The sequence below is a fragment of the Saimiri boliviensis genome, chromosome 4 (genome assembly GCF_048565385.1).
Source record: "Saimiri boliviensis isolate mSaiBol1 chromosome 4, mSaiBol1.pri, whole genome shotgun sequence".
NCBI lineage: Eukaryota > Metazoa > Chordata > Mammalia > Primates > Cebidae > Saimiri > Saimiri boliviensis.
Window position 1 is genome coordinate 148,734,858 of NC_133452.1, and position 15,661 is coordinate 148,750,518.

Consider the following 15,661-nt stretch of genomic DNA (forward strand, 5'->3'; position numbering starts at 1 on the left):
ATTAGTAAGCACTTTTCTGATCTTGAATCAAAAATTTAAAGCATGGCCGGGCATGGTGGCTCATCTCTGTAATCCCAGCACTTTGGAAGGCCGAGACAGGAGGATCTCTTGAGGTCAGGAGTTTGAAACCAACCTGGACAGCATAGTGAGAACTTGTCTCTATTTTTTTTTTCAAGAAGTTTAAAAAAAACCTTAGAGTACCTTAAAGATTTCTAGACCAGGGCCTCTATTTTGTAGATAAAGAAACTTCAATATGATTACATGATGTGCTCAAGTCCTGCAGCTAGCAAGTAAGCACGTGCATCAATTATAAACTGCGTCTCCTAAGCCTGATGTTCTTTTTGGGATGACTTTCAGTTTGGTCTCAGTTGTTACTAAATCAACTCCATCTCTCCTTCAGTCCAAGTTCCAAATGATTTTTGAATAATCTCAAGTTGTTTATAGTGAACCAATTTAGTTTTGTTAGTTCAATTTAAAACGAGAATTCATATTTGCAGTTCAAAGGAAAAAGTAACTGGAACCCGTATGAAGATCACAGTCATGGTTTCTTTGGATTGGTGGTTCAACCCTGGATACATATTACAGTCATCTGGGTCTTCTGAAAATAACCTAAGCCAGGGCTCATTTCCCTCCTTGGGGCCAGCCAGACATAACTAATGGTATTTGTACAGCTTCTAAGTGACTCCCCCGTGTGGCAAGAGGTGTAAACCATTGTAGGTGCTTGCTTTAGATGTTGGTATACAAAGCTTCATAGGCTTAAAATTCTCTTTAAATCTGTGATTTTCTCAGAGCCAGAAGGGGTAATGTAGTGATCAAAAGAAACTGGGGCTTAAAAAAGTCGGGTGGGGGAGGCACAGAGCTGTTTAAATAGAACAGTGTCCACAGTAAGGGAAGTGAAAGCTCCACTTCCCTCCCATGTGCTTGGAGTAAGATGTAGACTCTTTAGGTCTGGCCACCCTGCTGTACAGGGGGACATTGACACAGCAGTTCCGAAGAGAGCAGCCAGGGAAGTTAAAAGGCCAGTCCCCACTTTTTTTTTTTTTTTTTTGAGAGAATACCAAGACAAACAAAAAGGATGATTGATTTGAAAAGACTTGAAGAGGGATCAGTGTCTTCACCTAATTAAAAGAGTTGCTCAGGAAAGAGAAAGTAGACCAACTCTGTCATTTTGAAAGTAGAATCTAGGGCCAGCGGATGGGAAATGAGAACACGTGGAGCTGAGAATAGAATGAGCAGGTTCCTCAATGGTGAGCAAAGTCAAGGGAAGCAGGGCTGGGGAAGTCCTGCAGAGGAAACCTCCAGGATTGGACAGGGTGGCCTCAGAGTCCCTTGCCACTCTCAGGGTCTGTGATCCTAATCAGCTTACTGAACAGAAACTTAAGGGAAACACCCTGACTTCTCCACTCCATCTCTCTATTGGTGCTGGATTTGTACACCCCGTGCTAGCAGTGACAGATTGGCAAAGCAGTAGAACACAAATGCACCCATTCATGTCTTTCAGAAACTTACAAAAGTTCGCCCCTGAAATCATTTTTGTGTTATGTGTGTGGATGATCACTGCCAGAGGACCCCGACCGGCTCTGCCAACTCTTTTCTTTTTAAAACTTATCTTTATTTCTTACCTTTTTAAAAAAAATCTCACTCTGTCATCCAGGCTAGAGTGCAGTGGTACAATCATGGCTCATGGCCTCAGCCTCCCAAAGTTCTGGGATTATAGGCATGAGCCACAGCACCTGGCACATGCTGGTCTCGACCTTCCAGGCTCAAAGCTTCCAAGAGGCTGGGACTACAGGTGTGTGCCCATGCCTGGCTAATTGTAACTTTTGTAGAAATGGGGTCTCGCTATGTTGCCAGGCCTGGCTGGTCTTGAACTCCTGGGCCCAAGCAATCCTCCTGACTCAGCCTTGTGAGCCACCATGCCCAGCAAGGCCTGCCACTCTTTCCTGACCAGAGACGGGGCTGAATGTAGGAGGTAAGGGAATTAGAAATTTAAGGGTTGTCTTGTGTAATTATTCTGCTATGTGGAGATCTGAGCCATTTTCTTTTGTAAGGGTCCTTCTGGTTGATTGTGTATGTGTTTTGGTTTTCGATTTTTTTTTTTTTTGTTTGGCAGGGGATGGGAGGGACATTTTGAGATTGTTCCAATTGATTGTAGTGATTGAGGGCTTATGATTAGGATTCTCTAAAGTTAACTAGTCAGGCTGAGCATGGTGGCTCACACCTGTAATCCCAGCACTTTGGGAGGCTGAGGTGAGTGGATCACCTGAAGTCAGGAGTTCAAAACTAGCCTGGCCAACATGGTGAAACCTGTCTCTACTAAAAACACAGAAATTAGCCAGGCATGGTGGCTGGTTCCTGTAATCTCAGCTACTCAGGAGACTGAGGCAGGAGAATTGCTCGAACTGGGAGGCAGAGGTGGTGAGTTGAGATCATGCCACTATACTCCTGCCTGGATGACAGAGTGAGACTCTATCTCAAAAAAGAAGAAGAAAAAAAGGAATATATTTTATTTAACTGAATTTGAAATATCACTTCTGCATGTGGCCTGTGGCTACAACCACGGGCAGAGGAGGTGGGCCATGCGTCCTCACTGCTGGCGCAGTGGTCAGGACATGCCCTAGCAGCACCGAGATGTTAGCTGGACTCGTGTCTCAGTCTCCACCTCTGCTGGTTTTGCTTTCCCTGCCTCTTTTACCTTATCTGAAATTCTTCACTGTGCTTCAGGGCTTCCTCTGGCTTATGGGCTTCTCCACCCTGTGGCTTCTACTTCCTATGTCTTCCCCTGGTATCTGCCAGATTCCATACTGCTCTCTCTCTTTTTTTTTTTTTTTTTTTTTTTTTTCAGATACAGTCTCACTCTGTCACCCAGGTTGGAGCACAGTGGCGTGATCTTGGCTCACTACAACCTCCGCCTCCCGGGTTCAAGTGATTCTCCTGCCTCAGCCTCCCAAGTAGCTGGGATGACAGGTGCATGCCATCCTGCCCGGCTAATTTTTGTGTTTTTAGTAGAGATGGGGTTTCACCTTGTTGGCCAGGCTGGTCTTGAACTCCTGGCCTCAGGTGATCTGCTCACTTCGGTTTCCCAAAGCACTGAGATTACAAGTGTGAGCCACGACACTGGCCCATGCTTCTCTCTTGACAGTAGGTGCCCTCTGTGTCCCATTCACACATTCCCAGAGAGTCCGGCCTCGGGTCATGCAGCCATTGTATGTATACACCATGAGGATCCCTGTTCTGGATCCACTCCACTTCTCAGGCTGCTGCTGACCTCTTTGCGAATAGCTGCCCTTTATGTAGCCCCAAGTTGTCCAATCAGCGGTGACCAGGATGGCGGGGTCATGTTGTTCAAAAAAGCAAAGCCTGGACAACATAGTGAGACCTTGTCTCTACAAAAAAATCACAGAAATAGCTAAGCATGGTGGCATTCACCTGTAGTCTCAGCTACTGGAGAGGCTGAAGCAGGATCGCTTGATCCCAGGAGGTCGAGGGTACAGCAAGCTGCGATAGCACCACTACACTCAGCCAAGCAACAGAGTGAGACTCTGTCCCAAAAATGAATAAATAAGCAAAACAAAACATGGGGCTGGGCACGGTGCCTCCTGCCTGTAACCCCAGCACTTTAAGAGGCCGAGGCAGGCAGATCACCTGAGGTCAGGAGTTCAAGACCAGCCTGGCCAATATTTCGACACTCCATCTCTACTAAAAATGCAAAAATTAACCAGGTGTGATGGTGCACACCTGTAATCCCAGCTATTCAGGAGGCTGAGGCAGGAGAATTACTTGAACCTGGGAGACAGAGGTTGCAATGAGCCGAGGTCATGCCACTGCACTCCAGCCTGGGCGACAGAGCAAGACTCCGTCTCAAAAACAAAAACAAAAACATGGTTCATTCCTTATACAAAAGAGGTCCCTTAAGAAGCAGCATTTCCTCTAAAGGCCTCTCATAGGCCTCTCTGCATGGCCTGCTCAAGGGAAGGTGCCCATGAGGAGAACGGTGTTACAGAAAGGGAGTTCGCATGTGGCTTTATGATGGGAAGCCTTGGCCGGGCCTGGTGGCTCACGCCTGTAATCCCAGCACTTTGGGAGGCTGAGGTGGGCGGATCACCTTCAGGAGTTAAGAGACCAGCCTGGCCAGCATGGAGAAACCTTGTCTCTACTAAAAATACAAAAAATTAGCCGGGTGTTGTGGCAGGCACCTGTAATCCCAGCTACTCAGAAGGCTGAGACAAGAGAATTGCTTAAACCCGGGAATTGGAGCTTGCAGTAAGACAAGATTGCGCCAGTGCACCCCAGCCTGGGTGACAGAGTGGGACTCTGTCTCAAAAAAAAAAAAAAAAAAAAAAAGATGGGAAGACTCACTAGCTATTGAGAAATTAGGGCTTTCTGCCCTCTCTTCTTCCTCTCTCTGCTTCTTTTACTCCTTCTCCTCCTTAATCTGGTCCACAACAAGGTGGCATGCCTTTCAGTTTCTTGTCTGACTCAGCTGTGGGTGATTTCCATTTATAGGCCCAAGGTTGCAAGTTCATCCACCTCCCGCTTTCCTCCTGAGCTATGGATCCTCTGGGTCGATGGCTCTGCCTGTGATAGGGACATTCAAGTTTATTCCACTGGTCATGTGCCTTGGATTTTACCCATTTCAAAAATGACCAATGATTTCTTTTTCACTTGCTACAAAGGAATATTTTGAACATAACTCCATGGGAGTTTATTTCAAACTCACATTAAAATAGTAATGAATGCAAAAACGGCCTTTCCTGGGAGCAGGGTTTGCAGGGGGTGGGAGGAGGAAGGAGTGCCATGGTGTCCAAAAGGGAAGGAATAGAGAAAGGAATATACCTGGTGGGCGACTGGGGGCTTGGAAGACAGATTCTCCCTGCTTCCAATTTGCTTTTCCCTCTGGAGCAAGCAGGCGGACCAGCCCTGTTGATATTCCATGGCAGGCATCTTCCCCTGAACCCTAAATGTGGGTGGCTCATTGTATTTCTATTTGCTGTACAGTCCATACTGGCCTGACTCTGTCACTATTTGAGGCTGGCATATCCCGTTAGTCCCTCTGTACGTAAAAGTACAATGCCAGGTGCTAAAACCTTGAGAGTATCAACTTTGGGAGCAAAGAAGGGCAGATCGAATCGAGGTGGTCTTGGGAACTCGTACTCGAGGTCCAGGGATGTGGCTGGGACCTTACTGCGTCCAGAGAGAATTAATGTTCCCCAAACCAAATGTGCACACAGAGCTTTTGAGATGCTGGGTGTGTGGACAGACTTGAAGGGGAGGAAAATCTGGGGATTTTTACTATTACCTTGGCTTAAACAATCTCCGTTTTTATATAAATACCAGAAATACTAATTTTTGTCAACTTCTAGGTAAGGAAATCAGAGCTGGGACACCTATGAGTTATTTTCAAGGAAGCAGTTTCTTAGGAAGGTGGTAGATGGCCTGATTCATTTTTTAAATATGTAGATGATCAAAAAACAATGGCATTCGTTTTATGACTTCCCTAGAGGAAGAAAGGAAGCATTTCACCTGCAAGTGATCTGATCTTTGCTACCCGTTGTCTTTCCTCTTCACCAATCGCTGGGTTTGTTCTTTGAGAAGTGTGTGGCTCACACCCTGTCCTTACTTTCTTGTTCCTCCTTCCCAGCTAAGTTAGATGCTCTTTGACTTACAATGGGGTTATGTCCCAAGAAACTCATCACAAGTTGAAAATACTGCAAATTGAAATGCATTTAATGGCCAGGCGGGGTGGCTCACGCTTGTAATCCCAGCACTATGGAAGGCTGAGGCAGGTGGATCACTAGAGGTCAGGAGTTTGAGACCAGACTGGCCAACATGGTGAAACCCAGTCTCTACTAAAAACACAAAAATTAGCCAGGCGTGGTGGCAGGTGCCTATAATCCCATCTACTCAGGAGACAGAGGCAGGAGAATCGCTTGAACCCAGGAGTGGAGGTTTCAGTGAGCCAAGATTGTGCCACTGCACTCCAACTTGGGCAACAGGAGATTCCATCTCACCAAAAAAAAAAGGAAAGAAAGAAAACAAAATGCATTTAATGCACCTAATCTACCAAACATCCTAGTATCCCTCAAACATGCTCAGAACACTTACATTGTTAGCCTATCATTGGGCAAAATCATCTCACACAAAGCCTATTTTATAATAAAGGGATGCCTATGGCATGTGATTTCTTGAATACAGGACACTATAGAATACAGTATTGGTTGTTTACCCTCGTGATCTCATGGCTGACTGGGGCTGGGGCTGCTTGCCGCTGCCAGCATCATGAGAGAGTATCACACCACACCTTGCTAGTCTGGGAAAAGACCAACATTCAAAAGTCAAAGTATGGTTTCTACTTGAATGCCCATTGCTTTCACATATCATAAAGTCAAAAAATTATAAGTTGAACTCTCATAGTCAGGACCATCTGTATTCTTTCCTGAATTCATCCCCATGACACCTTGAATATAAACCCTGATAGAGCTCATGCCATCTATGTTCTGTTATGGAATAACAGGCTTAGTTGCTGGAAGTCATAAAGTGCCACAGCACAACTGAGGACTGCTAGTGATTTTGACATTTTATCGAGTTTATAAAAAGATTGTAATTTCCCCAGACCAGAAATTGCCCCAATATGTAGTTTCATTGATTCGTATGCATTTTATGTATCCATATATATTACCATCAGAAATGGCTTGCATAATAATGATAATATAGAGCTGGGCGCGGTGGCTCACGCCTGTAATCCCAGCACTTTGGGAAGCCAAGGTGGGCAAATCACGAGGTCAGGAGATCGAAACCATCCTGGACAACGTGGTGAAACCCCATCTCTACTAAAAGAAAAAAAATTAGCTGGGCATGGTGGTGTGCCCCTGTAGTCCCAGGTACTTGGTAGGCTGAGGCAGGGGAATTACTTGAACCCGGGAGGCAGAGATTGCAGTGAGCTGAGATCACACCACTACATTCCAGCCTGGTGACAGAGCAAGACTCCATCCAGAAAGATGAAAGAAGGAAGGTAGAAAGGAAAGAAGGAAGGAAGGAAGGAAGGAAAACAAGAATAGTCTTGCTTCGCCAATTACACCATCTTCTGAGATCTCTGAGGAGTAACTAGAGACATGACCCTATTTTAACATTTTGCTGCCTAGGTAGCAATTTTCTTTTAAAACCAAAAAATAGCATTTCTTTCTGTGGGGACCTATTTTAACTTTATACTGAAGAAGCTAAAAGTAGATAGATGAGAAAGAAAAAAATAAGGGTTGGGCTCAGCTGGACTAGAGTCAGATGACATCAATTAGATTTCATTTAAGATTTAAGTGGACTGGTGAATGAGTTGGAAAAATAGTCTGAAGATTTGTTTACTCTCTATTACAGTTAGAGGGTAGCTCATGCTCACTGGTGGAGTTTACAAGCAAACAGGCCTGAGTTTAAAGCCTGGCTCTACGGCTGTCTCTTTAACTTTGGGCAAATGCCTCATTTCACTGAGCCTGATTCTTCAGATATCCTGGGGATAAAATATCTCCTTGTAGGACTGTTGAAGGATTAGAAAGTACGCAAACTGGCTGAGTGCAGTGGCTCACACCTGTAATCCCAGCATTTTGGGAGGCCCAGACGAGCAGATCACCTGAGGCTAGGGGTTCAAGATGAGCCTGACCAACATGGAGAAACCCCGTCTCTACTAAAAATACAAGAAATTAGCCAGGCATGGTGGCATTCCCCTGTAATCCCAGCTATCTGGGAGGCTGAAGCGGGAGAATCACTTGAACCCAGGAAGCAGAGGTTGCGGTGAGACAAGATGGCACCATTGCACTCCAGCCTGGGCAACAAGGGTGAAACTCTGAAAAAAAAAGTAAAGAGAGAAAGAAAGGAAGGAAGGAAGAAAGGAACGAATGAATGAATGAACGCAAGCTATACCTGCCACATCATAGAAACTCATTAAATGTAGAGAGAGAGAACAGATGAACTTCTCAGCTATTGATTCTTGAGCTTTTAATGTTACTACTCTAAAAATTCTATGTGCAACTAAAACAAAAAACAAAACCCACTAACATTTGGTTTTGAAAGCATAGATCTAATGTTTTTGAGAGAAATCAGGTATGTGAGGCTGGGTGTGATGGTTCACGCCTGTTATCCCAGCCCTTTGGGAGGCCAAGGCAGGAGGATCAGAAGATTGCTTGAGACCAACCTAGGTAACATAGTGAAATTTCATCTCTACAAAAATTACAAAAGTCAGCTGGCCTTAGAGGTGCATGCCTGTATTCCCAGCTACTTGGGAGGCTGAGGCAGGAGGATCACGAGCACGGGAGGTCGAGGCTGCAGTGAGGGGTGGTTGTGACATTGCACCCCAGTCTTGGTGACAGAGTGAGACCCTATCTCAAAAGAAAAAATGAAGAGAAGGCAAGGGGAAGTGAAAGGAGGTGAGGGGGCAAGGGGAGAGGAGCAGAGGAGAGGGGAAGAGTGGGGAATGGAGGGAAAAGGAGGGGAGGGGAGGGAAAAGAAAGGAGTAAATTAGGTATGTGGCTGCAGAAGTGCTGTTGGGTGTTGCTCTTAGCTATGTCATCTGTGTGTAGTCTTGTACCAGGAAGCAGCATTCTATGACTAAAGCTCCCACCTTGCCAGGCTTCTCACTTTAGACTGGTCTGAAGTCAAATGGCCTCTACAACCTCATTCATGCTGTCTCCTTGTTCTGGAATACCCTTTATGTTTGGTGCTCTTTCTTATCGGTTCTCTTCAAGATCCAGTGGAAATGTGATGGCCTCAGCTGCTTTACACTCCTGCAGAACCAGCTTACCCGCCCCCACTTGGTCCACACTTTTCCAGCGCCTCCTCCATCACATCTTAACTATTTGTGTGCATTTCAGTCCCCTCCTCGCCCGGGCCCTGCCCACCCGCTGTCACCTATACACCAAATGTGAACATGTAACCAAATGATTAGCCCAGGACCTAGGCTTTTATCCAGCTTCATCACTGGGCAGGCTTCCAATATCACTTTGCACGAGGAACAGAGAAATGGGAGAGAAATGGTCTGCATGTCTAATAAAATATTCTCAACAAATGGAGAATATTCCCCTTCAGCATTGCAGGAAGTTTATTTTCTCATTTTTCCATTCTAGCTCAGCTTTTATAATTTTTTTTTTTTTGAGACGGAGTTTCGCTCTTGTTACCCAGGCTGGAGTGCAATGGCGCGATCTCGGCTCACCGCAACCTCCGCCTCCCGGGTTCAGGCAATTCTCCTGCCTCCGCCTCCTGAGTAGCTGGGATTACAGGCACGCGCCACCACGCCCAGCTAATTTTTTGTATTTTTAGTAGAGACGGGGTTTCACCATGTTGACCAGGATGGTCTCGATCTCTTGACCTCGTGATCCACCCGCCTCGGCCTCCCAAAGTGCTGGGATGACAGGCGTGAGCCACCGCGCCCGGCCTCTAGCTCAGCTTTTAAACAGTCCACAGGGTGGGATTCCTAAGCCTAAACCCCCTACTCCTCCATTAGCTCCACCAACTTTTCCAAAGGACAAACATCCTTTGCTGCCACTTGCGCTAAATCCATTAGAAAACACTCTTGGGAGTTATTAGTTGTCTGATTGCTAGGTCAGTATCAATTACCCTCCATGCATTTTGAGGACTGAAGTTGTATGTTGTGTTTGTTTTCTTTCAACTTTTAAGTTCAGTGGTACATGTGCAGGTTTGTTACGTAGGTAAATGTGTGCCACAGCGGTTTACTGCACAGACCATCCCGTCACCTACGTATTAAGCCCAGCGTCTCCATTAGTTCTTCTTCCTGATGCTCGACCTCCCCTGACACCCGCCACTGGCCCCAGTGTGTGTTGTTGCCCTTCATGTGTCCATGTGTTCTCATCAAGCACCTCCCACATATGAGAACATACAGTGTTTGGTTTTCTGTTCCTGAATTAGTTTGCTGACAATAATGGCTTTCAACTCCATCCATGTCCCTGAAAAGGACATGATCTCGTTCCTTTTTCTGGCTGCGTAGTATTCCATGGTGTATAGGTAGCACATTTTCTTTATCAGTCTGTCATTGATGGGCATTTAGGTTGATTTCATGCCTTTGCTATTGTGAATAGTGCTGCTGTGAACATGCACACAACATGTATTTTTATGCTGCAGTGAACATGCACACAACATGTATTTTTATGACAGAATGACATATTCCTTTGGGTATATGGGATTCCTGGGTCAAATTCCTGTATGTTTTTTTTTTTTCTTTGAGACGGAGTTTCGCTCTTGTTACCCAGGCTGGAGTGCAATGGCGCGATCTCGGCTCACCGCAACCTCCGCCTCCTGGGTTCAGGCAATTCTCCTGCCTCAGCCTCCTGAGTAGTTGGGATTACAGGCATATGCCACCATGCCCAGCTGATTTTTTGTATTTTTAGTAGAGACGGGGTTTCACCATGTTGACCAGGATGGTCTCGATCTCTCGACCTCGTGATCCACCCGCCTCGGCCTCCCAAAGTGCTGGGATTACAGGCTTGAGCCACCGCGCCCGGCCAAATTCCTGTATGTTTTAATTCAGGTCTAGAAAAGTAAAATCAACAATTAAGGGAATTTAGATGGGTCATTTTGGCCCTGAAATGCTGTGATTTAAAATATCCAGAAAACGCCAGTCGCGGTGGCTCATGCCTGTAATCCTAGCACTTTGGGAGGCCGAGGTGGACGAATCACAAGGTCAAGAGATGGAAAACATCTTGACCAACACAGTGAAAAACCATCTGTACTAAAAATATAAAGATTAGCCAGGCTTGGTGGCGTGTGCCTGCAGTCCCAGCTACTCTGGAGGCTGAGGCAGGAGAATCACTTGAATGGGGAGGCAGAGGTTGCAGTGAGCTGAGATCGCACCACTGCACCCCAACCTGGGTGACAAGAGCAAAAACATGGTCTCAAAAAAAAAAAAAAAAAAAATCCAGAAAATGTGGTTGAAGTGGTTTATTTGGCTCAGATTTGAATTCCCTGTGTAATTGCTATTCCCCAGACAGACCTCTTTGCTTTTGAGCCAGTTTTCCCCCTAGGCGTTTCTTGGCCTGGAAAAATCCTGGTTATCTTTGAGGACTCATTTGAGTTGGTCTTGCTCCTAAACCTTCCACAAGCCCCTACCCCCAGGCAGAGCAGTTTGTTCTTTGTGCCCCAGGGACTTTTTGTTGTCACTTCACTGACTTGTTAGGGTTTGTGGTTTAATCAACTGTTGCTGCTGCTAGAAGGCAGAGTCTTGGAGGGTAGAGAGCTTTGTATCTTAGAGAGCTTCAACCCGCGCAAAGCTTGGCGTCAGATTGAATTCAAATTCACCTTATGTTGCTAGTATGAAATAAATTGTGTTGTTGCTTTCATACAAATCCAGCAGTTTTCTGCTAATGAGAACTGCAATGTAAAATTTAAAAAGGAAAAAGAAAAAAAATCTAGCAGTTTTCTACTGTCCAGATGGACGGAGTTACAGCTGTTTCCAGCCCCAGTTTTAGGCACCATAAAGCCTTCTTAGAAGGTCTGTCAATCATCATCCCATAAGTTCTTACAATGCCAGGCACTAAACTAATTGCCTTTCCCTACCTAAATGTAACAGCTTTATTGAGGCATAATTTACATAGTGTGAAATTTATGACACATAATTTACATACCATAAAACTCACCCATTTTAAATGTACAATGTCATGATTTTTAGTGCCTTTACAGTTGTGCAACCATGATCCCAAGCTAATTTAGAATCATTTTATCACTACAAAAAGAAACCTCACAACCATTTACAGCCAATTCCCATTTCCACACCCAACCCCGACTTTCCTGGCTATGGATTTGCCTCTTCTGGACAGTTTATATTAACCAAATCACACAATATGTGATCTTTCATGCATGGCTCCTTTTGCTTACTGCCATGCTTTTGAGATTCATCCATGTTGTAGTGTGAATCAGTACTTCACTTTCTATAGGAATGGATACTGTTTCATTGTATGGATAGACCACGTTTATTTTTTCATCCACTGATAGACAGTTGTTTCTACTTTTGGCTTCTGTGAAGAATGCTGCTATGAACATTCCTGATCAAGTCATTGTGGGGACACGTTTTCATTTCTCCTGGGTAGATACTAGCAGTGAAACTGTGAGTCCTTATGTTAATTCTTTTTTTTTTTTTTTTTTTTTTTTTTTTTTTTTGTGTCAGAGTTTCGCTCTTGTTACCCAGGCTGGAGTGCAGTGGCGCGATCTCGGCTCACCGCAACCTCCGCCTCCTGGGTTCAGGCAATTCTCCTGCCTCAGCCTCCTGAGTAGCTGGGATTACAGGCATGAATCACCATGCCCAGGTAATTTTTTGTATTTTTAGTAGAGACGGGGTTTCACTATGTTTACCAGGATGGTCTCGATCTCTTGACCTCGTGATCCACCCGCCTCGGCCTCCCAAAGTGCTGGGATTACAGGGGTGAGCCACCGTGCCTGGCCCTTTTTTTTTTTTTTTTAATTGAGACAGTCTCATTCTGTCACCCAGGCTGTAGTGTGGTGGCGCAATCTCCACTTACTGCAACCTCTACCGCCCGGGTTCAAGCAATTCTCCTGCCTTAGCCTCCCAAGTTGCTGGGACTACAGGTGTGCACCACCACACCTGGCTCATTTGTTTGTATTTTTAGTAGAGATGGGGTTTTGCCATGTTGGCCAGGCTGGACTCCAACTCCTGACCTCAAATGATCTGCCTGCCTCAGCTTCCCAAAGTTCTGGGATTATAGGCATGAGCCACAGCCCCCAGCCCCCAATGTTAATTCTATGTTTAACGTTTTGAGGAGCTGCCCAACTGATTTCCCAAGGGCTACAACATGTTGCATGACCACCAGTAGTGTATGAGGGTTCCAATTTTGTCACATGCTTGTCAACACTTGTTACTGTCTATTTCTTTTGTTTTAGCCCTTCTAGTGAGTGTGAAGTGGGATCTTCCTATAGTTCTGATTGGCATGTCCCTAATTAGCAATGATGTTGGACATCATGTGCTTGTTGACCTTTGATATATGGTCTTAGAAGAGGACTAAGTGCCTTTTGGACATTATTTCTTTGAATTAAGATTGTTGCAGTCACTGAGGACACTAAAATACGGAGTTTTTATTACTTGCCCAAGGACATCCAGCTAGTAAATGTCAGTGTCAAGATGATTACATTTGAATTAGAAATGGGGTCGATTAGGAGACGAAACTGTCTGACATTGAATTAAGGACACACTATATGGACAAAAATGTTAGTTTAGGTCTCTGCCTCCTAAATCTTGTGACCAAGAAAATAGCTAAGACTTATTTAAAAAATAAATAAGTGGGCCGGGTAGAGTGGCTCATGCCTGTATCCCAGCACTTTGGGAGGCTGAGGTGGGCAGATCATTTGAGGTCAGGTGTTTGAGACCAGCCTGGCCAACATGGCAAAACCCTGTCTCTATTTAAAAATACAGGAATTAGCCAGGCATGATAGTATGTAAGCACCTGTAATCCCAGCTACTTGGGAGGTTGAGGCAGGAGAATCGCTTGAACAAGTACATTAGGAGGACACATGTTTTCGTTTCTACTGAGTAGATATTAAAAGTGAAACTGCTGGTCCTTATGTTCTTTTTTTTTCTTTTCTTTTTTAATTGAAACAGAGTCTCACTCTGTTGGGGGGATTGCCTGAGGTCAGGCGTTCGAGACAAGCCTGGCCAATGGGATGAAACCCCATCTCTACTAAAAATACAGAAAATTAGCCAGGCGTGGTAGCGGGCGCCTGTAATCCCAGGGAGGCTGAGGCAGGAGAATCACTTGAAACCAGGAGGTGGAGGTTGTAGTGAGCCAAGATTGCACCACCGCACCCCAGCCTGGGCAACAGAGCAAAAACTTGTTCTCGAAAATAAATAAATAAGATGGTCAGAGAGCTGCTAGGAAAATAAATAAATAAAGCAATTTATTTTAATCCTGGTAAGTAGTTACTGTAATTAGATTCCTTTTCTGCGATTTTATGCAAACCATCATTCCTCTTTTTAAGAATCAAGTGGGTACAACTCCCTCCTTTCTTTTTTTTTTTTTTTAATTTTATAAATTTTCTTTACACAAAAGTTTATGTTAGAGTTTTTTTAAAAATCAGTTGATAAATTTTTTTCTTTTTATTTTGTAGTGTCTTCAATCTTTGAGTTTATTGAAGTGTATTTGTTTGTTTGTTTCTTTTTTTTTGAGATGGCTTCTCACTCTGTTGTCCAGGCTGTAATGGTGCAGTGGTGCCATAGCTTACTGCAACCTCCGCCTCAAGCAATTCTCCTGCCTCTGGATTTCTGCCCGTTGCAACTTCTACCTCCCGAGCCCAAGCATTCTCCTGCCTCACAACTCCCTCCTTTCTAATAAAACTATATCTTCTGTTTCTAGTGTCTGTCCTTTTCCTCCCAGCTCTTGCATAGTGAGCTGAAGGGTTTGTGCTGAAGTCCTAGTTAGTGCTTTTTGCTTTTCCTTTTTGGCTCTTTCTATTTTGCAAAAGCTGCTCCCTGGCTGTGATCACTTTTGTGTGTGCTTGTTGGTCTACATTTGACCACCTAGAAACTTTGGAGATTTGTTTAAATCCACATCAGTCCAGCTCACTTCAAACGTCCTTAGTGACTTTTGCTGCTTAAAATGCTACCTTTTGTGTTTCTGAGCTTGTCAAATTTAGGACAGTGTTTGACAGGGTTTCCTGTTCTTTTATTTTTACCTCGAAGGATTCATAAATGTGTCCTTTCTAGTTTTCTCCTTATTAGGAATAAAGTGAACTTCAAATTCCTATGATGGTTGCAATCCTAACCTTTTTCAAGGCTTGGTGAAAAATCATAACAGTTTTTTTTTTTTTTTTTTTTTTTTTTTTTTTTTTGAGACGGAGTTTCGCTCTTGTTACCCAGGCTGGAGTGCAATGGCGCGATCTCGGCTCACCGCAACCTCCGCCTCCTGGGTTCAGACAATTCTCCTGCCTCAGCCTCCTGAGTAGCTGGAATTACAGGCACGCGCCACCATGCCCAGCTAATTTTTTTTTTGTATTTTTAGTAGAGACGGGGTTTCACCATGTTGACCAGGCTGGTCTCGATCTCTCGACCTCGTGATCCACCCGCCTCGGCCTCCCAAAGTGCTGGGATTACAGGCTTGAGCCACCGCGCCCGGCGCAAATCATAACAGTTTTTATAAAGGGTAAATCAGTCACCCTTGTAGAATTTTCCACTCAAATACTGAGCCATGTGGAGCTGTTTTTAGCTCCTCTAGTGACTTTACAGAGGTTAGTCCTAGTCTGGGAGACTCAAGTGTCTTCAGCTTCGTGAATCAGGCAAAAGCCAGGAGTGGAGTAGGGTGTCAGTAAGGCTTTCTTGCTTTTCAGCTCCCAAGCAATATAAGAGATGGTTAAGATGGCAAGGAAATGAAATTAAGGAAAAGGCAAGGTTAAGGAATAAAATCAGTTACAATGACAGGTCACTGTTGATAAGACATGAGGCCTGAAAGTAGAAACCTAGAGTTAATTCTACCAAAGGTTCAAGGGTCTAGTTCCAAGGACAGCTAGAAACGGCTTGATCTTTTCCTTGTGTGTGATCTTTTTCCAATTTTGTTTGTTTGTTTATTTGTTTTTCTGAGACGGAGTCTTGCTCTGTCATCCAGCCTGGAGTATAGTGGTGCGATCTCAGCTCACTGCAACCTCGCCTCCTGGGTTCAAGCGATTC

At 44.7% G+C, this 15,661-nt stretch overlaps 1 protein-coding gene across 2 annotated transcripts in view; it reads left to right on the plus strand.

Annotated features, from left to right (window-relative positions):
* GCNT2 (glucosaminyl (N-acetyl) transferase 2 (I blood group)) overlaps positions 1-15,661 on the plus strand; it is a 99,345-nt gene that overhangs the window by 2,333 nt on the left and 81,351 nt on the right. The gene's annotated exons all lie outside the window — the stretch shown is intronic.